Raw genomic sequence first — 25714 nt, forward strand, 5'->3', positions numbered from 1 at the left:
TCTGCTCTGCAAAAAGGCTTTTAGAAACGACATTGCTAGATCATACAAAGAATAGCGTAAAAGTATGCGATTTATTCATACATAAAAATATTTTGTTAAATACTTAATTACATGTGGCTTCTCTCTCTTTCCAAACATTTGCGATTTTGTAATCAAGTATGTGTTTGTATGAGCGTGTGTATATATTTCATGTGCATTCTTTATATTTTTATATTATTAAAATATAATATTTCAATGTAATTACTTTTATTCTTTAAAGGTTTTTATAATGTTATTTTTATTAAATCCTTTCTTCCTAATTCTTTTCTAGCCGAAATAATATGTATCCGGAGTTTGATGTTTTAATTGATTTTAAAATTAATGACTTTAAAATGAATTAGAGAGATTAAACGTTTCATCTATTTTATTTTTCTCAATACATAAGTTTTATATGTTATTACTGCGAAAATATTTTTGATATCATAGTATATTTCATGAAGCCGTTCTCTCTCTCTCTCTCTCTCTCTCTCATTTTTTTTATCACTTTCTGTAGAGCTATATCAATTATGCATTGAGATAACGCGGCCGAAATTAAACTGGGATCAAGCCGCGAAATAGCATCAAGAGCTAATATATTTTTAATGTTTTACGCATCGTGCATTGTCATTTTGCATACAAATTTTTGCTTTATCTCAAAGCTATGCATGAAAGATTATTCACCAACAACTAATCATGAGGCATAACTTGAGATTCTTTATGAAAGATCGATCAAGTGAAGAAGATTGCTAGTTGCTAAGTGCGCCGTTGCGCTATATATATTCGCATATTCGAAATATATCATATGCATATGCAGGAAGATCAAATGCACTCTTGTTTCCGCGATGTAAGCTTTTCCGCTCTCGCGTTTTTCGTATTTGCAATCCAATTAAATTGCATGGGCGCGGATGGAGAAGAGAGAGAGAGAGAGAGAGAGAGAGAGAATATTTTTGTACTTATATATTTTGTTAATATTAGCACTTTGCTTTATTTCTTATGAATATTCAATGCTTGATGAGCAATAATCAACTTTCAAATGCAATTTGTGTTTTTTTTACATTTATCAAGATTATCATATTAGTGACTAAATGAGTATTATTAAGTAAGAATAAAAATAACATTATTTACACATAAATATTTTGCTTGCCTCATATATTTGATATTTATATTCTATTGTATTATTACTTCTATATAGTTGTGAATATTTTCTCTCTTTTTTATTCTTTGATAGGTAGTTTTATTCTGAATAATAAAAGTGCAAGAAGAAAATGGAACCCCCTAATTATAATAACATTCATACACGCTGAGAGCATAATCAAGATATGTTAAATGCCGATATACTTTTCATGTTTCTCTATAATGATAGGGGAAACAGACAAGGAAAAGCAAAGATGGAGAAACATTAGAAATAATCGAAAGAAGATAAGATGAAGGATGTCTAACCATAAAGAGACGAATGTAGGAGTTAATTTTCAATACTGTCAATGTTCAATCTTCATCTTCCAAGCATACAATATAGATATCAGGTAAAGAAAAACAGAGATTTCTAATAGTTTGATAATAGGGTTGCAGAGGGAAGGGAAGAAAGGAAAGGAGGGTTATAGGAAACTAGGCAATTAGTCGGAGAATTGTCAGGGATATACTAGTGATGGTGTTGTCCGGCGGGACAAGGGGAGAAGTAGAAAGAGAGGGAAGTGTGTGTGTGTGGGTATACGTGTATGAGTGCGCCGCCAACCAACGGTGAAGAGTTTTCGACAACTGGAGGAGAGAATATGCCAGACACGTTTCCTCTTGGTACCACATCCACGCAGCCTGTTTCTATATAAATGTACAGAGTGTCGTGATATTAAAGCAGCAGAGGAGAGAAAGGGCTTGTTTTGTTTCGCGTAGATTTTTCTTCAGAAACTCGACGAAAGTGTGTATAGTGACCATATGGAAGGGGGAGAGGAGAAGAGAGGGAAGAAACTACCAGTAACGCGGAACTAAATTTTCGATTGTAGAATTTGTTGTCGTATAAAGGGATTTTTCCTTAAGAAGTTAGACAAATATCACAGACACGAAAGACGCGGTTAGTTATTTATTATCACACAGCGATATTTACGAAATATTATATATTTTGTACATAATTTATACATACATTATATATGTATGTATCATTATTATAATATACATGTATTTATATATATATATATATATATATATATATATTATAGTATATATAACTGTAATTGGAGGGTAATTGAAATTAAAATTTAAATTGGATGATATTAATAATTTGGGATGCGAAAGTATAAGAGGCGCAAAATAGAAATAATGTGAAGAAGTGTATTTTTTTCGTAAGAGACACTTATGAGATTTTAAAGTATGTATGTTTTTGGACGAAAGCAATTTTTTTACAGTTCTTAAAGCATCGAAAATTAGATGTTATAACCTTTATTTTCCAGTTTTCAGTTGCTTCACTGACAAGAGTCTTTTAATCTTAGTCTGTCATCTTGCAAAATTTTATCCAACTTCAAAATCGCGTTTAGTGCGCGACATCTTTTTATTTTACAAACTCGTTATCGACAAATATCAGTGTGTTATAATGATCTGCTTCAATTTAGTTGGCCTATGAAGGAAAAAAATAAGGAATATGATGTCGACGTACGAAAAAAGAAAAAGAGAAAGAGTAAAGCTGGCGCCAGCTGAGCAGTCTGTGTTATCGTTCTCATATTTTTCTGGGATTTCATTGTTCGAGCTTTGATTCATCGAAATCGGACAAAATTTCTTTCGGCGTGTTCTCGAGATTTGTTATGCCAATTCAGAACTGACAAACGAAAAATATTACGCGAAACATATGTATATTTAGTGAGAAAAGTATGCGCAAAAAAAGGATATATCGAGAATTCGAGTTAACGTATGAAATGATTTAAAAAGAAATAATAAAAAAAAGATATTGATATCACAATTTTTCAACGAACGACAAAAACAGAGAAAATTCTAGAATTTTTTTTATCTATATTTATCGACATACGACATATCAAATATAAATTTTAAATTGATAGTCAATATATTTTTATTCTTCTACAATTGTGAAAACGAAAGATGTATAAGATATAATGCTCATGACATACATTTTCATGAATACACATAATAAGATGTTTGTTCTTTTTTTTTTTTTATTTATAATGTGGAGAATATATTAATTTAGTATTATATATTGTGATATTAAAAGCATTATAAAAGTGAGAAGTTAACGTTTTATAGGGAAATTTTGTTCAACTCTTGGCACACACAGTTAGGAGAAAACAATTTTTGTTGCAAACTAGCAGATAATTGGCGATTGAATGATTTAATCCTTTTCCTTTTTCTTAAATCTGTATTGAAATTATCTACACAATTCGGAAAAGAACGAAAGAATTTGCTGAGCACAAAGATGAAAGATTACCGATCGCGTAAGATCGGAGAGCGTTTTGAACGAGAAAGCGATTGCTGAATCGATCTCTGTATAATCGCATTTGAACTTGTAAGGCTTTATAAGCCTCCTTTGAAAAGCAATGTAAGTTTTGTCGCGACACGAGACTAATCATGATGTACGGATAGCTATCGGATTACCGTAAAAATATCGCTTTTAATTAGGGCTTCACTCATGTTTCTTCTCTACTTCTTCAACACGGTAAGCCGTCTAATATTATTTCTTCTTTTTTCTTTCTTCTTTCTTCTTTTCTATTTTCTTTTCAACAATTTTTTTTTTTGCATCTATACTGTCTCTTGTTTTACATTATATTACTAGGTTCCATAGAAAATATTTATTCTAGTCTGCGTTTAGAAACATGCATTATAGTAATAAAACTCGTAGCAAAATAATGCATCACTTTATCATTAATTTACAGCCGTGTGTATACATTGATGGTTAATTTCTCTAATGATTTATTTAGCATTGCGTGTGATAAGGATACTCCGCGAATCGAAACAAAGCAACCGCATCGAAATGTGTTATTCGTTACATGTGTAACGAGATTGAAAGCGGACATTGTGGGGCCGCGTAATATCGAAACATCTCTCTATAATGATGTGGATTGTAGTAGGTTGCGATTCCACGATTTTCGAATAGTGAGACGAATTAAACCGCTATAATATTACAGCATTTGTTATCTGCTGCAATCTACGGGATTTAAGCGTGAGGAATGAGTAGCCAGCTAGCTCCTCATGATGAGAAAGCGATAAATTGATACGAATGGCATCGACAATCGTTATCAATGTATAAATGATTTTAAATAGCGCAATTGACAAACCGTACGAGACTGTACCTCATAAATTCTTTTTAAAAAGTGCTTTCAAATAATGTGATTTCAATATAATTATAAATATAATTATTAATGCACTACGCAAATCTATATCGCAAAAAAAAAAAAAAATTATCTCTCGCACATTACAATTTATCGTTAAAATATATTAGCTATAATACATGCATATATTTATGTTACATACGAATACACATGCGCGCAAACATTAAAATAAAAATAAAATTTTAAATGAATAATAATTTCTCCTACATATTTTCTTTTCACAGTTTTCTGAGAAAGGAAAATCACATTCTTTTTTTTACATATTACAGCTTTATTGCTTCATTATTGATTTTTTTATTCGACAATTAAATATATATGAGAACGTCATGGTAGAATTATCTTTGTGTTTATCGTAAAATTTTCTAGATAGAAATCATCGATTTGCGCAATAACAAATTTAAATCAAACCAAATTAAATGAATAAAAGACGAACGCATAAACAATAGTGTAACAATAGTTTTATCTAAATCGAAACTTGTCCTCCATAAAATATAATCATGTCTGGTGCTGCCCGGTCAACGACACATCGGGATGTGCAGCCAAGAAGGAAGAAATGTATTACGCGCGCGCGCGCGCGCATAACAAGCAGGGTCAAGTGAAGGATCTCGGAGTTCGACGATTCTGACCAATCGTATCGGGCTGTGAGCACGAATATATATCTACTCCGGCAGAATAAATTCTCGGGAAATATTTGTCGAACTCTCTGCCGTGCTTCGTGAAATATCCGTCTCAGAAAGGAAATAAGTCTCCGAGTATACCGTGATCTGAGCCCTTGAATAAAGCTTGAAGCTTTTCCTTTTGATGCCTGTCTGAGGCACGAGAGAGGGAGGAAATAATGTTCGAGTTGACACTTGTCCTGTGCGAGCGTTTCGTTAAAAATTCTCTTCATCTACGACAAACTACTTGTAATTAATTTTCTATTAATTGGATTCAAATCTAAATATATGTAAATATTTACATATTTCTGTAAAGCGTTTGAGAAATTATTAAAATTATTGATTATGAGAAGTTTGTTTGTAAATAATGCATCATTCACACCTTATTGCATGAAAGATGCGGAGGTAAAATGAAGAGATACGAGTTAGTATATTACGTAAACTTAAATCAATCTTGCATCAAGCTTTAATATTATAGCTAGTATAATTTTCTCAGAAATTCATAATATTATTTTTTTCCCATTAGTTAACGCTAACGATAAGGAAAGCTACATTAAGATATCCAAAGAGAGGCGCTTTCAAATGATAGCGACAAGCTCGAGTATCGTTGAAAGAGCGTTTCGTAGAGAATTTCTTTCACGTTAAGAATATATTTACGTGAGGATTACGGAAAGGATGTTAAGGATGTTAAGGATGTGGCTTGCGCGCGGTACAGAGACAGTATAATCTCGCATTTATTGTCGCAAATTATTGTCATAACGATGATGGCAGATACATTATGGAAATTGCAGTAAAAAAATAATAACAGAGATAGTATATATATATATATATATATATATATATATATATATATATATATATATGTGTGTACATGCATCTTGTATCCGCTCGAATAAAAGAAGCTGCACGCGCGACGTGCGCTGCTTAATCTATCTCGTTAATCTTCACGCGAAAATTACAATATATATCGCGGAATACGCGTCGCAGACCGACAAAGTGGAGTTTCTTTTCACTTATCGATTAATCGGTCGCGCGCAAGCACGTAGATTTTTCTGCACGGAAAAGCGCGAGCCGCAGGATATTAAGTAGGCCTTGCGTGCACGTCTGTAGGAAACCACGCTCTCGAGATTGGAAAAACATAGGAATTTATTATTCCGATATTTAGAGCGCGACAAAAGGGAATTGAATTTCCCTGCTCTTTTCTGGCTCGTTTCTTTCTTTTTTTTTTTTACAGCGCCAATTTGCATATATTTAAGAGCGATTATGATGGATATCTATTTGACGGCGTGTCAGAAACGTGTCTCTCGGGACAAAAAGTAATTTAATGGTGAAAAAAAATTTCACAAAATTGTGAAATTTGTGTGCGTGCAAGTATGGAAGTAAATAAATGTTTTGGTTGATAAGTGGAAAGAAAGCTGCGGGGATAGGGTTTCTCAAAATGTATATTTTTACGCGATCGAAATTTACGCGAACCGAGAAACTCTGATTTGTTCGATAATTTACTTATTTCACTGGCGATGGTATTTCGAATGTCATCGCACGAAAACACGTTATTCCGGTATGGTTCTCGCAGTGACGGCATCAAATCGGGAATTCTAATTCAATTACTACAGATTAATTGATTTACATATCTAATCTCGCGTAGTGTAGCGACGTAAGCAAAACCGAAATTTCGTCGACATTTGCGAATTTGAACGCATCGAATCGCATTTACGTATGCATGCACTCGTATTATCAAATCATTGGGATCAAAGATTGTTCGATTATATATTATATTACGTTGTATCATTAAGAGGCGGATTTTCTCGAATATAAAGAGCGAGAAGACGCACGGACGCATCAGGAAATTAAGATCTTTGTACAATTATTCTTTTGGCGTGTGATGATAATTATTATAACATAAGTTAATCCTCAAAGGTATAATTATTTTTGTTATGCATCGCGTAATAATCAACTGACAAGGATAACGACGATGAAAAGTTAAACGCGATTATCGACTCTCTTATGTGTTGAAAAATGCGCGCGCGCGCGCGCGCATGTTTTTAAAGAAATTAAATCTCTGATGCGAAAGAAAAATGCATGAATTTAATAACGTTTTAATAAAACAATCCTAGTTCAAAATATTACATTTTCACAATTGTAATTTCTATGATAATATTCACGTAATAATTATCACGTATGATTGCATCGGTTTCACGCACGCGCAAGATCTCGATTTTTCGAGTAAAATATTTTCACTGCGAAATTAAAAATGTTGTTTTTTCTGTTTGCGTGCGAAACGTGGCAATCATAATAATAATTGCAAATTTCAATCGCAATCTCCGTTTGCAACGTATGACAAGGATACATATAGTGCGTGCTTTTTTCGCACGAATCGAAAATGGAGTGACCCTTTCTACGAATATCCTTTGGATTATTTCTTCATAACTTTATCAAACCTTCTACCGCCTAAAAACGGGGTTTTTTTTATGCTAGGCAAAATAACCGAATCGAAGTTTAGTATCTTGTGACAATATTTTTACGACTAATGATAAAATTCGATAAAATGACAACTTATTACAAAAATATGTGAGTGTGTGCTTAATGATATCTTAACTTTAAATAACAGCTATAAGCTTTCTTAATTAAAATGGGCTCCCTACGATAATATCTTGCTTAAAACCCGGGTCAAGTGCTCCGAAGACAGGCCTGCGGCATCTCTCATAGAGTGTAATTGGGGAAATTAATTAACGGTCTATAAGCGAGTGGGCGTGTTGCCACTCGTGTGAGGCGCGTGTACGAAATTCAGGAGGGAGCTCTGATGTCCTTTCCGTGGTACGACACATATAACGACGCGACGGTATCCTCGCGACACATGGACCAACCACCACGGCAACCACCACGAAGCAATTGTTGCCGCGAATTACGAGGCGTGTACACGTCTCCAGAAATCCCACCGCGATGCTGTGATAACGTATCGCCACCATCCACGTACTTATTTACGTTAACGCGTTGATTAAAATAACGAAATTATTTTAATTGCTGTTATTTCTGTAAAGTGCGAAAAAACGATTCACACGGGAATCAATTATCACACTAATAGCGTATGTTAACTTTATACATACATAACATTATTAGCAGTTATTTTAATGCTAATAATAATCATAGCACCTTTGTACAATCTAGCTAAATGAAAATAAATATAGTTTAATACTTTAGCTTACTAAATAGTTTAGTAATTAAAATTCTGCAAAGATAAAGATGTGCTTATCACTGAATGAATATGATGGTCTAAAATCTAAATTCATGGGAGGACACATGGCAGTACACATTGTTTTCAAATATAAAATTATTTGAAAATTACTAGTGTGTGTGTGTGTGTGTGTGTGTGTGTCTGATGATACACTCTACTTTATAATACACAATTTTATTCTTGTGCGATAAAAGTCGGAAATTTTGGAATGTTTTGCGCATAGTAATGCATAGTACTTCATCTTGAAAAATAATAGAGAGTGTTGTATATATAAAAAGAAATGTTTTATACAATATACATTTTTATACATGTATATAATATTTTACTAGACATAAAAAAAAAAGATTGCAATAAAAAGTACAGCATTATCTACTTGTCTACTCTAAAACAATTTTCTATATGCGGATTAGAACGTATAAAAAGGTCTGCTGCTGCGATGCTCAGATGACCGTAAAATCGCATGATCATATGGCGAATGTGTTGAGTGCATACGAGCGTTAAATATATGAGATATAGGACATGTAGGCGACCTTAACGAGGTTCATCTTGCCACTTTGTCGTGAATTAACTCTTAACATTAGCGCGTTGCAGCGCGCGGGAAAGTGAGGCAAGGGAAAGCGCGACATTCCCTTTGAGAATTTCTGTTAAACTCACTCATGCTCGTACAAACCAAGTTCACATGTTCCGATGTTTCTCGTAAAGCGGTAATGCGACCAAAGTCAAATCGCCTTTGTTATAACAAGGACCACAGTCGCATTAGTTGGCTCTTGACCCTTGATTAACGTTTTCGCTTACATTCGCGCGATGAGCGTGCAAGACAATTTGACATATTTGAGGCATTTGATTGATTTTGATGGATAGATGACTACCGAAACAATAAACTTAAATTAAACGACTTAAGAATGCAATAAAAGAGAGACATTTGCGCACAGTTATCAATGTACATTAACAACGTTAATTTTTAAAAACTAATAAATAAGAATGTTTGTTTGATAATGAGATAGAATTTTGGATGCTCAAAATCTTGTCAAAAATTGTTGCGTCTCTCTCTTTCTCTCTCTTCTATTGCTTTTTACAAAATTTTTATTTAGCTCTATCGTAATTTACAAATATGTCATTAATAGCTTAGAAAGTATGCGAAGCATATCTCGAGATGTTTGTCATATTCTAAATATGACAAACGACCGTAGACACAGAGCTATAAAATCTTTAATGCTTTACAAATTTGAAGTATTAGATTGAGCCTTCAAATGATTAAAAACTGTTACATAGAAAAAGCTTTTTATAGTTTTTATGAAATTTATAATAAAATTAAAAATTTAAATACACACACATTTTTGTAGATGATAAATCTAATAAATAATATGAGAGATATTAGAATAAAATACTTTGGTAACTATTAATTAATTATTTAAGATAAAACATTTTATACGAAAGATTAACGGATCCAATCCATCTATGTTTGTTGGTATTATTTTGAATTTTGTATCATAAACTCATTCACGACTGAATTATTATAATTTGTCGCCGGTTTAAATAAAAGTAGCATCCTATATTCCATTTCGTACCACGCTGTGGCTATAAATCACATCCACCGGTGTACAATTTGCACTTTATTACCATACAAATTACCATAACATTGTCGGGATTACCGACGACGGATTACCAACTTTGCCTCCCCTTCGTAAAATTTTGATGAAGAAAAAATATAAATCTGTTCGACTTTGCAGATTTTGCGCAGATTACAACGATACATTCTTGACTCGTATAAAATATATATAATTTGCGCAACAATGCGATATGTATTGTAAGCGCGAGAACCTATCGAAAGCTTTACATCTTCGACCGATATACATGTTGGGCGGAAAGATTGTATTATAAAAGAGAACACACTTTGTTTTTAGTCTATTCAATATTCTGAATGCAACGCGGCGGAAAGCGTACGAAAACATGTCGTTTCGGGTCCTTTGAGTCCTTTCGCCTTCGGTAAACCTCTGTTAAAACAACGTAACCGAACGATGCGTTCAACTCGACCAATCAACAGTGTCCCGAATATCTCTCTCTCGGTCGAGGAAAAATACGCCCGTTGTATGCATGGAATATCGTGGCGTGCGCCCGGAATTCCGGTGCAACAAAAATAAACGAGCGCGCGTGCTCACTCGTCGCATTCTTCGTTGCGCGCCTCGCCGAGACTCAAAACTTTAATTTATTGCCTGCGGCACGCAAACCCTCGCTTTTTAGATCGAAGGCCGGATACACGACTTGGATACTTTTATCTCTGCATTACGGTGACAGATCGTTCGCGCCTTATATACATATATCTACGCGCGATCGTATACGAGAGAGTTTGAAAATGTGCGATATAATTTCTTTCACTTTCATAAATATGAAATAAAAGCACTTATAAGTATAATTGGAAGAAGCGCATCGTTGTAAAAATTAACACCAAACACACATTGAGACGATGCAATGTGTCTTTCGAGACACCTGTTGTGTATAATAATAAAAAATACATTTCTTCACATATTTTAAAAATTTATATAATTTGTATCTATACATATATATATACAATCTATTCCTTCTATTTATACTCCATGTATGGAAAACCTTCTACCTATTTTTTACGTGAATCGTTTTTCCCGCGACGATATAATGCAGCCATACAACAAAGTTGCACTCTCGTGCAACTATAGGCGATGCACGTGCATTATTCTCCGTTATATGACGCGTTTGTCGCAGACAACACGAATGCACAGACTGCGATAGAGAATTAATTCTAGTATGCGGAATACATTTGACAGTCTAGATTTTACCGCGGCGCGAATAAAAGCATTAATATATTTTGCGAGAAACATTCGCGCAATAGAATTTGACAAATAATGAATCTCGTCTCATACTATAATACATGGACAGGAGAACGTGTGAATGTAACAAATAAATAAAAGAGAAATATATATGAATATATACTAGTTTGTGCTCTTGTAGAATATATTTTTATTTAGTCGATGTGTTTTACATACTACTTTCATTCACGCAACAATTTTGCGCTGATTATCTTTCGCGAGAAATTTACTTTTTAAAATAATTGTTACAAATTTTAATGAAAATTAAAAATTTTTTTCTTTTATTACTCAACTGTTGATAAAAATATTTTCACTGATGTGACAAAGTGTTATTTCAATAGAAATCTTTAAAAGTTTTTAACTCGTTACATCTTTCTTCCAAATTTTGCATATCATCAGATCATGTGTCGCGTATCATATACGTATTTCGAAAAAAATTTATAACAGTAAAGCAGCCGTTATACACACATCTACTAGAAATATCACATCATGGTAGCAAAGGTTTATGATTTTCTGCAACGCAGTTTTGAATATCCGTTTTGTTCTCGAAAGCATTTTGCGTCGTTGGTTTTCCGTGTCGATGCGCTGCCGCTACCATTAAAGAGTGTCGCATCGGTAAAGTAAGAAATCTCAAGAGTGCAATGCCATCGTGTCGTAGTACTTTCAATTTTCGCAAAAATCGAAAGAAAGAAGAAGGGACGAGAGCAATAATGGGAGAGTAGAGCAGCTTGATGAAAATCACGCGCAGCGCAGCGCGGCACTTTTCCTTTTTCTTTTTCTGTTTCTTATCCTTCTCGTCTCCGTCTTCCCTCTGTTCGTTTACACGAGCACATTGGCGAACAAACATACCGGAAGCCGCGGATATATCCCTGCGGTCATTGGCCGACCGCAAAACCGCCAACCGTAACTCAATTAATCTGGATTGATCCGTCAGTAACATCTGAGCGTGCGCCGCTCACATAGAGCGATCGCATATGTTGTTTGTGCGCAAATCGATCAGGAGAGAAGAGAGAAAGATATACATAATAGTATAAAGTAATGTAATGTTTCCCGAATGATTATATCGCAAAAATCATTTTAAGAATTGTGTTTGAACCGTCTTGCCAGAAAGCCGCGATTGTATCTACGATTTCGAATGAGAGAGAGAGAGAGAGAGAAATAAAAAAGTCAATCTCGAATCTTGTCGCGTCTGACAATATCTTTGTGAAAATTTCACAACTTTTCTCCCATTTGGGAAATTAGATGCCTAGATATCGTAGACCTAAATTATTTTAAATACATACTCGTGCATGTATTTTCATCTCAAACTTTTGTCATCATAATTAAAATTTGTCGACGAATAATTGTTTTCTTTGCTATTGTCTTGCTTTGATTTGAAATGGTTTCTTTTTTTACCGTATTTTACTGATTATTGATTTCTTTTATATTTACTTTTAATTATCATGTTTAATTGCATCTCTACGTGGTCTTTTACATTTTTAATGATGTGCCATTGTCAGACCATTTGATTATATGTGTCTTGATATATTGTTCTCACTAATGGATTTCTATAGACTCTCATAACTCTACTTCTCTGATGATGATTGAAAATCGTGAAAATTTATAATACGTTTGTTATTGTGAAAGAAATTAATTATATACATAATAGATGAACTAATGGCAACAATTGCGCGTTAATCGTTATTTAATAATTATTATTCTGTTATTAATATTCGCCTCGTTAATTCACGGGATTAAACGAAAGCGTGAGTGAGTTATAATGCTCGACGATCACAAACGACTGTTATTCAACGAATGAGCTACATATTTACGCGCTCCATGTTAATTTATCTTATATACACCGACAATGAAAATATCGAGCGGCACTTTTGCGCAAACGACCTCATTTGATTCCGTAAACATGCTAAAGCCGCACACGCTCTGACACTGAACTGAATGCCAACATTTTTTATCGCGCACACATAAGCTTGCGAGAGCTTGTTTCGACCATTTGCGATCTACGTAAGATTGCCTCTTTGCGATGTATTAAGGAAACGAGAACCCATGCGTTTATATGCAATCTGCACCTATATATAAATCGCAACTTGGATATTTTATGTGCGCGAGAAAATGTCACCGTAATGTCACTCGTGGGTGATAAAATTATGCACACAAATTGACATAAGAGCGATACGAGCAATTTTAATGTGAAATGCCCAGAAGGCACAAGCGGAACATTCGCGTTTTATTTTCTCGGGAAATGTAATAATTTTCTCTCACATTTTGCAACAGACTTGATGAAAATTCATTTCGATATCAACGACTAGTGCCTCTTAATTAAAAATTGATAATTGTACGCGTGTGGAGCAAAACGAATTAATTAATATTACGGCACACATTTATTTTTAATTTAAGAGATATGATTTTAATGTGTGCTGTTGCATCGCGATGGAAATATTCTCATTGTTGGATGCTCACAATTAATTGAATATCTCAATAATTACTATCCTCGAATTAACAATACGAATAAAATGTCAATTTTCGTTTGTAATGATGACAGATAGAGTGTAACAGTGCGGGTGTGACATTTTGCGCACCCATTTTAACATATATACATATTGGAAATGATGGGGATTATGTTGTAAGACGCGCGTCATCCACATAATTCAAAATTTTTTAATCGAGCAGCAACGTGTGGATGATATTTCACTTAAGTAAGAGCAGCTCTCGCCAGACAAGTGCATATCAAAAAGTACGGATAAGGAGGAGACTGCGGAAATGAAGATAATAAGCAGAGTGAAGCACTAGGAAATCTCTCCGACGAGTTTCATCTTAAGGAGAACCGAGATCGGAGGCCGTCGTATATCCGGATATAGAGAAGGGATATTAAATATTAGCCTCTCTCTCTGTCTCTCTCTCTCTCTCTCTCTCTTCCTGATATCCTGTCGCGTGTTTTGGTCACGGCTATTAAAACTCATCTCGTACAATTTTTTGTTGTTTTATTTTATAAAATAGAAATGTATAAATTAATATATATATATATATATATATATATATATATATATATATATATATATATATTGTGATATCGCATTCATGTTTTTGTTACAAAATAACGATGTACGGCTGTTAAATCCAATTAAAGTCGTAAATTTGCCCGCGAGCGATATTGCACGAAAAATTGATCGGCGCCGATCGGTCCCCCATTATTGAAAGAACGTCGAAAAATACATACATGTATAACGCACAATAATATTATTACATCAGATGTGATTGAATACACGTACTTTGTATCGTCAATGCAAAATACGTTATAGATAGCTACTCTTATACACACTGCTGTATTATTTCTCTCATTCACATTCCATTTCTAATTCATAGGGGAAGGGCGAGACTCGGAGTGATACTCGGGCATCGCTTTCTGTGCGGTAACAATAAATTTGCCAGTTTATTTTGGTTGAATTTTGCCATTCACGACAAGATGTCCGAGATTTTTCAGAGATGGAATCTAAAAATTGCCACATCCAGGCCGTTATTCTTAAAATGTGAGAATGGAATATGAATATCTATTGTCACCGCGGGCCAGAAATCACTTTGCCTCCGTGAAATAAACTGAACTTGAGGAGGAGGAGGATATCTTTCATAAATCGGCGAAATTAGAATTCGATGATACGTAATGTGTCTTTCATAACAGACACGGACACCATCATGCGAGACGTTTTACAAAAACATACCCATTTCGAAGGAAAGGCTTGTAATTAATAATGCATTTGAAATAAAGTCGTCATTTTCATATCGATTATATAGAAAACTTTTACTTATATTATGAAAATAATTAAAATGATAAACAACGATACAATGTAAATTTTATTATTCAAACTTTGATCGATGAAACATTCCTAAAATAATTCTTCAGCGAGCGAAAAATGTGAGAAAAATTTGTAACAACAGGAGAGAAGTTAGTATGTATTGCAAGCTAAACTAGATTTCTTTATTATACACCTTTTGCGGAATATTACGCGCGGTTACGTTTTTAAAAAGAAATTTAATTTTGCGAGAGCGTGTGTGTTGTGTGTATTTATATACGTTGTCACAATTGTAAATTTAAAATGGTAGACGCTATTTTAAGAGAATCGAGATTATTATGAACGTTAACGAGAAATGATTTTCTCTAAAATGTCTACTTACAAAAGACAAACATTATATGATATTTTACTGTTCATATAATGAGAACGAAGTAATGATGATTTTAATTATTTAATTATTTAAAATCTCTAATGAGAGATATGTATTTTAAACATTTAATTCTGATTCGAAAATCAATCAAATATAGAATTTGAATTTGTAGATAAATATATAATTTACATGGTAAACATTTGTAATGTTTAGAAAAGTAGTGTTAAATACAAATATTATTTTTATATTTTGCTTATTCTTAATTTAATTTTGCTCATCTTTGGCAATCTCATCATCGGTGACGACGGAATGCTTCGCTCGCCACCATGCATGTACACGCAGACAGCTCTCTCTCAATTTTGATTGTCCTCGCATTTGTATCTTCCTCGATAAGAACGAAGAGGGAAAGATTTTTGGTCGAGTATCTCGGTAATTTTCCCGATTCTTTTCGTGGCAGCCGGCATCCAACAGACCATACCATTATCGTCTTGGTGGTTGAGAAAAAGAAGAAACGATGCACGCGGAAATGTAAATGAAAATGATAATGTCGCTCGGCATAATTACGGAACATCGGCGCAAACTTTCTGTAGATAAAGTTTCCACGCGAGTCGCAAGTTTTCGAGCTTATACACGGGTTGGAGCGCATTGCTAATTCGTTCCACTTAATATCCTTATCCTGTTATGTCGCTTTATTTAGCGACCAAGGATACGCTTGAAGAATGGGTGAATGGGCTCGAAAATATTGACAATAGACTTTTAAAAGGACGATTTGAAGGACAAAATCTCAAATAAGAGGAGAACAATTTTTTTTTTCTTTTATATATGTACATAACAATTTTTTTATAAAAATATTGCAATTAATGGATAAATTAATCTGTTTTGCATGATATATTTTGCGGATAGTATAACTTTATGGTATAAATTTTTTTTTGTAAATTTTAGTTACTAAAAATAATGATGACATGTATAACACAATGTAATTAAGCATGCAGGGTCGGGTCGGTACTACATGTCATAATGCAACACGCAATTATACGTGATTTATGATGACATTCGATCGCTCATTAAATATAAATGAATTTGCTGAAGCTGAATGTTGCTTGTTTGCTAAAATTACCTATGCGAAATATCTTTAATATCTCTGCCATTTTCGAGCGTTGAAACGATGCGTGAGAACATAATATTTACTTTTATATTAAGAAATTTAACTTTGAAATCCAAATAGAGAGTTTATCATTGATGTTTCATATGTATCACTCACTAGTCACTTTATAGAATATATGTGTAGTACTTGTCGAAACACACAATGCGCGCGCGCGATGGGATAAAATAATGAGTAGTCAATCGAGTGAATGTAAGATAAACTAACGTAATTCGGTTGCAGGCTAAAGTCGGAGAACACATTCTCTTTATCGCAAATTCTCAGCTCTTTATATCACGATCAAAGAGAGAGAAGATATAAAACTAGAAACAACGGGAAAAGGGCCGCCGCCGCCGTCGTCGTCGACGACGTTATCGGGGTTGTCGTTACCATGGAAGTGCAACAGAGAGAGAGAGAGAGAGGGAGAGCAGAAGGAGAAAATACATTTTCATAATCGAGTCAAGAGTACTTTGCAGTGCGTCTACTTCAGAAATTTCGCTCAAGCGCGCGCGCACGCTCTGTCCCTCTTACGTTGCTATAAAAAAAAAGGGAAATGTCTTGAGTCGAACGTAGTGAAAAGGATTATTGGATTTGCCAGGGATGATGCTTGCACTCGTGTTAGTACATTTCTTTTCTTTCATCTTTTTTGTCTTTCTCTCTTTTCCTTTTGTCAGCGTTATAATTATGATGAGAACATTTAAAGTAATTTATGCCTTTATCGTTTCTTTTTATCTTTCTTTGATGACGATTACAAATTTCATTTGTAATTAGCATTTTCGCAATTTCGTGAGGATCGAATTGATCGATTGATCGAGCTACTACGAAATCCTAAAAAGATATAACAAAGAAATTTATCATGAGTTTCTGACGAATATATTCTTTCGATGAAATTATTAAACTGATTATATATTTGTTTCATGTAACTTGCCTTTTTTATAAACTATATTTTTAGTTTTTAATTTTTAAACGATATGCGTTTTAGTTTATTTACTTTGCCACTCGATAAACAATAATTATAATATAGCTCGAATCTTACGTAAAATGATAATTTCCGAAGAAATGACACTTGTATTTCAATTATTTCAACATTACTATCATTATAATCTGACATTTTGTGATTTACGTTTCATTTGTTTATGTTTATAACACTATCGTAGTTTCCATTATGACATCAGACTAGAATGAGACTCGCATAGCTTTACGTCGAAAACAAAAGTATATCCATTCGATGGAGAGAGAGAGAGAGAGAGAGAGAGAGAGAGAGAGAGAGCATTTGTTGAACGAGTTGGCTTTCAAGCTTGTCGCGTGGAGCGGATGATAGAAATAATTCGGTCGATTTGTCCAAATTCCCGGAAGTCTTCTTTCCTTTACGAGAGTAGATCGGCACGGGATAGGATCCGCGAGACGGAAAATAGAGGCTGCGATGAAGACGAGCCTGCCTCAAATAACGTCTTTTCGCCCTATTCATTACGCGGCTTTCCTTCTGTTTTTATATAAAACAGAAACAAGCCGATCTGCTACAACGGTCGATTTAAGGATTTTCGTTAATGTAAAATGAATGGTTTTCCTTTACGCACTGCTTATGCTAGCGCTAGACTATGCGATGCAAGACATTCATGAATATATATTACTCATAGTATAAAGAAATCTGATTGGTTGAATTTGATGAATCCTCCATTCACATTATTCATGAATTAGAAACGAATGGCGGATACGCGCATAGTTTGGTGCTAGGATTATAATTATATATACACACACACGCGCATACACGCGCACCAATCTCTTTTTTAGCAGGAAGAAAATTAATTGCGCTAAAGATGTTCGCAATTTGTAAAGCGTTACGAGCGGTTTTATTGTACAAAATGGGACCTTTTGCGTTGCGCATAATAATGTTATTGCCAGCCAAGTTTAACTATTTCAGGATAACGAAAGGAGGGGCTCATTATACATTACAAGACTTCCTTCGTCTTGTTACGGAGAGTTTGATAAGCATTGACTTAAAGTTTCACGCGCGCAAACTCGGGCAATAAACTGGATTTCGCAGTTTCTATTGAATAATCATAAGTGTAATACTTTGCACTTACCGCTTAATCCAGCATCTTATGCGTCTGAATATGCATGAATTCATTGTCAGTTGCAAACAGATTGCTACTTGAAATAATCTCGCGAATCACTTTGCGCAAGAGATAAAATAAGAATTATTTTCACCATTCTTTTCATTATGCTTCTCTACCAGCTCATTATTTTCTTCTAACTTAACTTTGCTAGAAAAATAGATTTTACAATCTAATGATAAGTAAATAATATATTTTTGCAATGCATGTATTATATATCTAATAATGAGATAAAATATGAGAAATAATGTATTACTATGTAACGAAAGCGAAAATCTTTTTGCACAACTTTGTCTTGATTTTATACCCCACGAATAAGACAGATTATTATAGAATTTATATTTATTTCGCTTAACAAGTATAATGATCCCAAGGCCATAAACATTTTTTTCTCTTTTTCGTAATATATAATCAAGTTTGCAATTTTTAAATTGTACATTATTTTGTTAAAAATTAGAGAGCTTATGAGAGAGAAGAAAAACATTATTTTTTCACACTCTTAAATGGCTGAACTTTTTTTTGTCATAAACTGCGGTGACGTGGTTTTTTTACATATGATGCATTTCATTTAGTCTGATCCCGAGACCCATCTGCCGCACATAAACCTCGTTTGCATACAGTGAGAGTATGCGTAGGTCTACGTGACTAATTGTGAGCGGCATTAAAAGGGCAAAATTTACGTGTCGCGAGGCGAGGGGCGCGATTACGAAAGCGCGACGACGACGACGACGACGACGACGACAACGACGTTGGGCGGAGAATTCCGCGTTGCACACGCAAAGCCCAGGGATCACACTATACCCCCTTCTCCGAACTTGCCATTCGTAATCCACCCTCCCCTCCAACACCCTCCCCCCGGGCCCGTGCCTTCCTTCCCCTATTTGCCCTCGGGGCTTCGGGCGCAAACATCGCAAGGATTACATGTTGTTTGCCGTGAATTGAAGCCACCGTAAATTCCGCGGTATGCCGACTTTGCGAACGTGGCGGCGATGCATTCGCGATGTAGGACGTTGCGCCGAATTACACAGCCTTTAGTCTGCTAAAACATACGATAAGAGAATCGTGAAAATTATAAAACGGAGCGAAAATATGTTAGAGGATTATATGTATTAAAAAAGTATAGAATTTTCTCGTTGAAAATTTTGGAGAGCAATATATAGAGATCTATTTTTTTCTTCTAAAAATATTGTCTTTTTCCAGAAATAATTTTCTAAAAATTTTATCACATTTTTTTAATCATATTTTTTTTTTCAATTTGAACGTTAGAGAGAGAAAGAAGAAAAGAAAAAGAGAGAAAGAGAAAGAAACACACAGAAAGATGAGTACTCTTGCGTACAGCACAAGATATTTTATTAATAAAACGCTAGGACTTTTTTGCGCCACAGTGTGACGCAGAAATTTTCTTGTCGCGTATAAATCGTTAATGGCTCTCACGCAATATGCGTCTCTTAACTAAAAATTTTTTCTATTCTCATAAACGAAACGATTTCACTGTGTGAATACGGGTTGGGCTCACATTTTCGGGTATTTTCGGGTACCGATCAAAGTCCTCTCGCATTACTAACAATTGCATTAATACATCATGCGTATGATAATTAAATATTGATGATATATCGCGAAAAGTTTATTGTTATATATATATATATATATATATATATATATATATATATATATATATATATATCAGTGTCTATATTTGCAAATGATGCGACAGTGATTATGGTTCAAAAATTGTCCGCTGTGCTTTTGCTTAAATTATATAAACTGACAGATATGATCATATGTGTATAAAAATCTATTTTTTTGTAATTAAAAATTACTTAATCAATAAAACCCTTTTATATCTTTAATATCCGTTAGAATCTTTAGGAGATATTATATTTGCACCCGCTGCTTTAATATGAAAAATATATAAGAAATTATTAATTATACATATAAACGCGATCAATATTTGATATGAAATAAAGAAACAAGAGATGAATCGATAAATGGCTTTACTGGCAAAATGTTTGTGCAATTATGTATAAAGTTTAATTATTTCAAAGTGTATAAATATTATCTTTCTAATATTTAATTGTTAATTATCATTGTTAAAAACTTGTCAAAAAAATTTACAAATTGTTTAAATATACTTGTTATTAAAAATGTGTATTTGCATGCGTCAATGTTTTATTATTTTTTAATTGTGATATAAAGAGAGGAGGAAGAATTTGTCTCTGAACAGAAAAAACAGTGAAGCTACTAACAACAAAGAGGTGTCGTTTGTTTTCATTCTTCTCAAACATCAATGTCTCGTTCTCACATGGGATCCTCATTAGGAAAGTCGGAAACAGATCCACTCTGCTGTTAATAGAGAGAGCCACCACCTATCTTTTCCACCGCAAAAATTTGTTTTCTCGTTTCGAATTCGGTACCAAGAGTGCTTTTTTGCTATGGATCCATTAAAATATCATTTGATTTTCCGAATATTTTAGCTTCTCGACGAAAATATGAAAAGTCTTTATGTTTATTTACTGTGTGTTGCTCTCTCCCTCTTTCTCTTTATATTCATAAAGTGAAAATGTATTTCTTTTTTTTTTTTTTTTACGCGATACAAGAACATAAAATTATTTTATTCGGAAAAAGGATAGGAAAGCACAGTTTAAAAGAACACAATCGTCGAAATGTTGCACTGTCATCGTTATCCTTAAATTTAAATGATGACTAGATTTGTGCGAATTTCCAACGATCGTAATGTGCATGCTCAATTATCCCCATTGTTCTCACGGTCGATACCAACACAATCGATATACAATGGGCGTTCTCGTTTGTTTGCCAACCTTTGTGGACATCTACAAAGCGGGATGCGATTACGTGCTTGAAATTACCGACAGCATAGATCATTGGTATATTAGTTTCTGAAATAAATGAAATTCTAACAAAATTGGTATAATGATATGTGATAGCGTAGATTTCTCTCTCAAAATTATCGTTACTTTTATGGAAAAAAAAAAAAAACTGTTGCACCTTATCTGCATATATGTAATATAAGAGATAAGAGTTTTAACACGTTATATTCAAAACTATTGCTCTTTGTTAAAGAAGAATTGTTTTCATTGTGCAATTAAAACAATTGTGAGCAGACTATTTTCAAAGTGTATTCTCTTATTGGATATGTTTTAAAGATTTTTATAGTTAATTAAAGCCAGTATGGTTGTAATTCTCTCTATCATGAAAAAAAAAAAGAACGTGTTCTCGCAATTGAAGATGACTGGGTCCAACTTGCTTGGTCCGTAATTCGCTCGCTTGTATATGCAGTCGCCTGTAGCGAAAAGCAACAGTAGTGCAATATTGAGCTTTGCAGCCTTGTGTCGAGTATTTACATAGGCGGCAGTTAGACGCGCAGTAAGAAACGGAAACCACGAGACGTCAGCCAAGAGAGGACGAATACTTTATTATAACATTATCCCAAGATAGTCTTGAAACTACAAAGCAGCTTTATATATATAGCACATAAAGCACGAAGAAAACAATCTTACAAACTTTCTCGTCTCCGAATCTCCTTTGAAAATTTTATTAAAAAATATTCTTTTCTTCTTATTTTTCAAATTACAGCTAAATGCTTTGAATTTAATAATAATTGTTTTAATTGCACAATTGATGGATTAAAAGAATATGATATCTGTAATTTTCTTGTATAAATTTTTATTTTCCAATTTTAATTAAAACAGAAAATTTGTATAATGCAACGTTTATTGTTAGTGTGCATATCTATAATATAATGTAAACACTACAAATAATTATCGTGTTTGTCTCAGGCAGTTCTAATTATCAGCTCACTCTTCTCGAATATACGTGAGATTAACGTGTTTATTTAGCGCGTTGTAACATGCAATGATTATTTCTGCCACAGTAAACGAGGTTTCGTTAGCCAAGAGGAAGAAAGAGAAGGAGAGAGCGTCGAAACTACAGCTTTTATCAGCGGAATTACATTTCCGCTTGTTTTAAGCGATCTCCAGCACGAAAAGTCGAATTACATTTACTTTTTAATTATTTATGTACAACGTGCAATACAAAATTTGGCAAAAAAGTTTGTTCTATATTATAATATTAACGCGCTATTCCTTTATTTAACGTGATTAATTTTGTGTTTGACAAAATTACACAAGAATGATCTTAGAACTATTATATAATGTAGAGTATGTGTATTTACTTTTGTGTTAGTCCGAATTTATTACGTGGTTTGGTCATATAATCAAAATGTCACAAAATATCTGCGTTATAGGAATGTAATCGCAGTATTTTTTTAACTTGATCGGCAAGTATACAGTTACAGAATAAAATCCAAAATGTCAAAGAAAATATGATATCGCGATATTGAATTCCATATGAAATCTTTACAAAATGCTGACAAATTTATTTTGATTTTTGTGCGAATATAAATTATCGCGCAAATCACAGCGGTCTTAGATGTGAATTGAATGTGCTGTAATATACGATGTAATAGTCATTCAAGTTTAATCCCCATCAGTTTTCTAACAAGCTCTAATTCATCAGTACGACGGGAATAGGGAAGAGTTAAACGGAGCAAAAAACCGTGTGATCGACGATAATGCACTTACCATGCTTTCTTACCATGAAATATAAAAAAAAGAGATGGATTACCGTTCAATGTGCGCGAGCGTTTTAATGCATTATTAATTGCGAATTTAAAATGTCACCATTTTTCACAGTAGAAGCCAATTTTTTTTCGACGGATTCCACAAGTTAATCAAAATGGTCATGTAGGCATTCGTTTATTATATTTTTAAAAATTGTAATCGGAGTGTGCTAAAGCGACGATTCATTTTTTTCAATGAAATATTGTCAAAGAATAGAAAAAAAAAAAAAATGGGAGGAAAAAATCACGCAGATCACTCGGAGGAACAAGCGAAACCGCGGAGTTTGTCACGAAAAATGCGAATTAATGTAACGCCTCGCACGGTTCGTTTTTTTTCTCCCTTTTTATGCTTTTATATGATATGTTTGACGGCACAACGTTCGAATTCCGGCACGAACGCTATTTTCGCGTTTGAGCGTCCTCGGAAAATTTCGCAACGCTGCGCACGGAGGTCTGTGGAAATATTTCTCCCGGTGGAGTAATTTAGCTGTTACAAAATTTTTGCGGCCGATCCGCGTGCCAGTGATGAAATATAAATTTGACCGGTGTCTTGATAAAGAATTTTAGTCGCTTTTTATATAATAATATTATATAATTACAAGTCAGAAATAAGAAAAAAAAATGATGTAAAACTAATGTGGATAATATATATATATATAACATAATATCTATCGACATTAAATTATAATTTTATATCGCATTGATCTTTCCGATATTCGAATGTCAAGTATTCGTAATCGGGCAATAATGTCGGATCCGAATGTATTGACAGTTGAATACTCGGGTCGGGAATTTTAAAGCCAAAGAACGATGCTGAAAAAAAGTTTTAACGAGTATTTTTGAATAGTTACGAAGGATGAAATCAATAATCGATAATAAATTTAACTTGAAATACGTTATAATATTAAGCTTAAAAAAATTTAATTTTTTAATTAAATGATAAAATTAAGAAAAGGGCGATTGATGCACTGTGGTAAATTTTATCTGATCGTTTTTATCTGATTAACATTGATTTATAATATTATTCATTTACGTATGAAATTGATTTGGCAAAGTAGAATGGTAAGATACGATTACGTTTATGAGATATGCAGGGTAATTTTTGAGTTCAGAGACGGATAAAATTTTCATTGAAACTTTGTATCCCACGAGAAAGAGTCGTCACGATAAATCTCGCAAGATATACGGAATAACTTTTTATATTGCTGGAATTCTACGAACGTAAATCTTACTCTTCTTTCTGTCGTCACTAATTCTGACTATGACGCGTCACATTTCACAGAAATTTCTTAAAATTGACAAAATTTTCTTTATTGACACTTGGCTCAATGTTGTTGAACTTTTCATTTTTATCATCAATATTGTCACCGCTTAATATGTGCGTGTGTGTGTTGTATAGTATTACATAAAATAACTAAGAACTGTTATTCTGAAAATCAAAGAAAAATAGAGAATCTTATCGAATGAAAAGCGAAATACAGCGATCAAGGTGATTCGCATCGGCAAATCTCTTTATGGCGTAATGAGTACGAATAAAATCGATTAGTGCTTTCAAAATTCTCTTCAATCGGCTTAATTTCAAAGTGAGAATGAGACGAAAACGCATAAAATCCAGTATATAAAAATTTGTATATAATATAACAGATAAATTCTGCTCACACATGTACATATTGTGCCGTCACTGCCATTTACCTCTGTAAAAAGCCGCAATAGAGTTTTGTTCATCGGCATTGTTTCAATATTTTGTAAGGCATGGAAAGCGCGAATCGTTTCTAACGGATTGCTTGATTTTAGCGCCGAAGAGCGAAAATGTGAATTGTAGCAGACGAGAACTATGTTTGTTTGTCGAAAAACGATATATTCTTCTCTCTCTCTCTCTCTCTCTCTCTCTCTCTCTGTAATCGTCTCTATAAGCTCTTTAGACTCTTCGGAACTACATTGAAATCGTAAATGCAGCGCTCAATTCCATCCGCTGTGCTTGTCGTCGTCACAGCTAATCATTTGCGCAACTAATTGGAGTTCTTGCGCATTCTAATCGGATTTAATTGACGGTTTGTTGTAATTGGATTTTCGATATTATGAATTTGTTCTTTATTTTCTGTTGAAATGAAGGAGAGTAAGGAAGAATATATGATGATAATCTAATCTGACAAATGTTAAAATATGAAATTTATTTATTCGATTTATTGATTCTTTGATCAAGGGTTAAAAAAATTATTTATTTTTGTTCTATGTGATGTACAATATTTGTTACTAATGTTTATCAATAATTATATTAGTTTTACCTATTTGTATAATTTAGGATTATTACACATTTTTTTGTTTGCAATTAATTTTTTGTTAATTGCTTTCTGCCAGTCATTGTTGTGAATATCTCAATCAAATCAAATTGAGTTTGCGTGAATTCTTGCCACACACACGATCGATTTTCCGCTTTATATTTTCCGCCTCTTTCTCTCGTTTCTCAAATTTAAGCGGTGCAACCGTGCTTGATAAATCGATTTTCATAGATAGGCTTGTTTACCCGTGGCAAACTGGATTTTCGTATTGTTCTGGGATTCAAAATTTGGTTTGTAAAAAATGTTGAAAGG

General features: G+C 33.6%; 1 protein-coding gene across 3 annotated transcripts in view; it reads left to right on the forward strand.

Moving 5' to 3' along the window:
- Positions 1 to 25714, forward strand: part of LOC126859544 (von Hippel-Lindau tumor suppressor homolog) — a 42699-nt gene that overhangs the window by 14269 nt on the left and 2716 nt on the right. Inside the window, exon 2 of one of the 3 annotated variants that reach the window (XM_050610949.1) lies at positions 1382 to 1541. The exons of the other annotated variants lie outside the window; for them this stretch is intronic. The gene's annotated coding sequence lies outside the window, so the exon portion shown is untranslated. The remainder of the gene's footprint in view (positions 1 to 1381; positions 1542 to 25714) is intronic. 3 annotated transcript variants of the gene reach the window in all.

The sequence above is a fragment of the Cataglyphis hispanica genome, chromosome 3 (genome assembly GCF_021464435.1).
Source record: "Cataglyphis hispanica isolate Lineage 1 chromosome 3, ULB_Chis1_1.0, whole genome shotgun sequence".
Classification (NCBI taxonomy): domain Eukaryota; kingdom Metazoa; phylum Arthropoda; class Insecta; order Hymenoptera; family Formicidae; genus Cataglyphis; species Cataglyphis hispanica.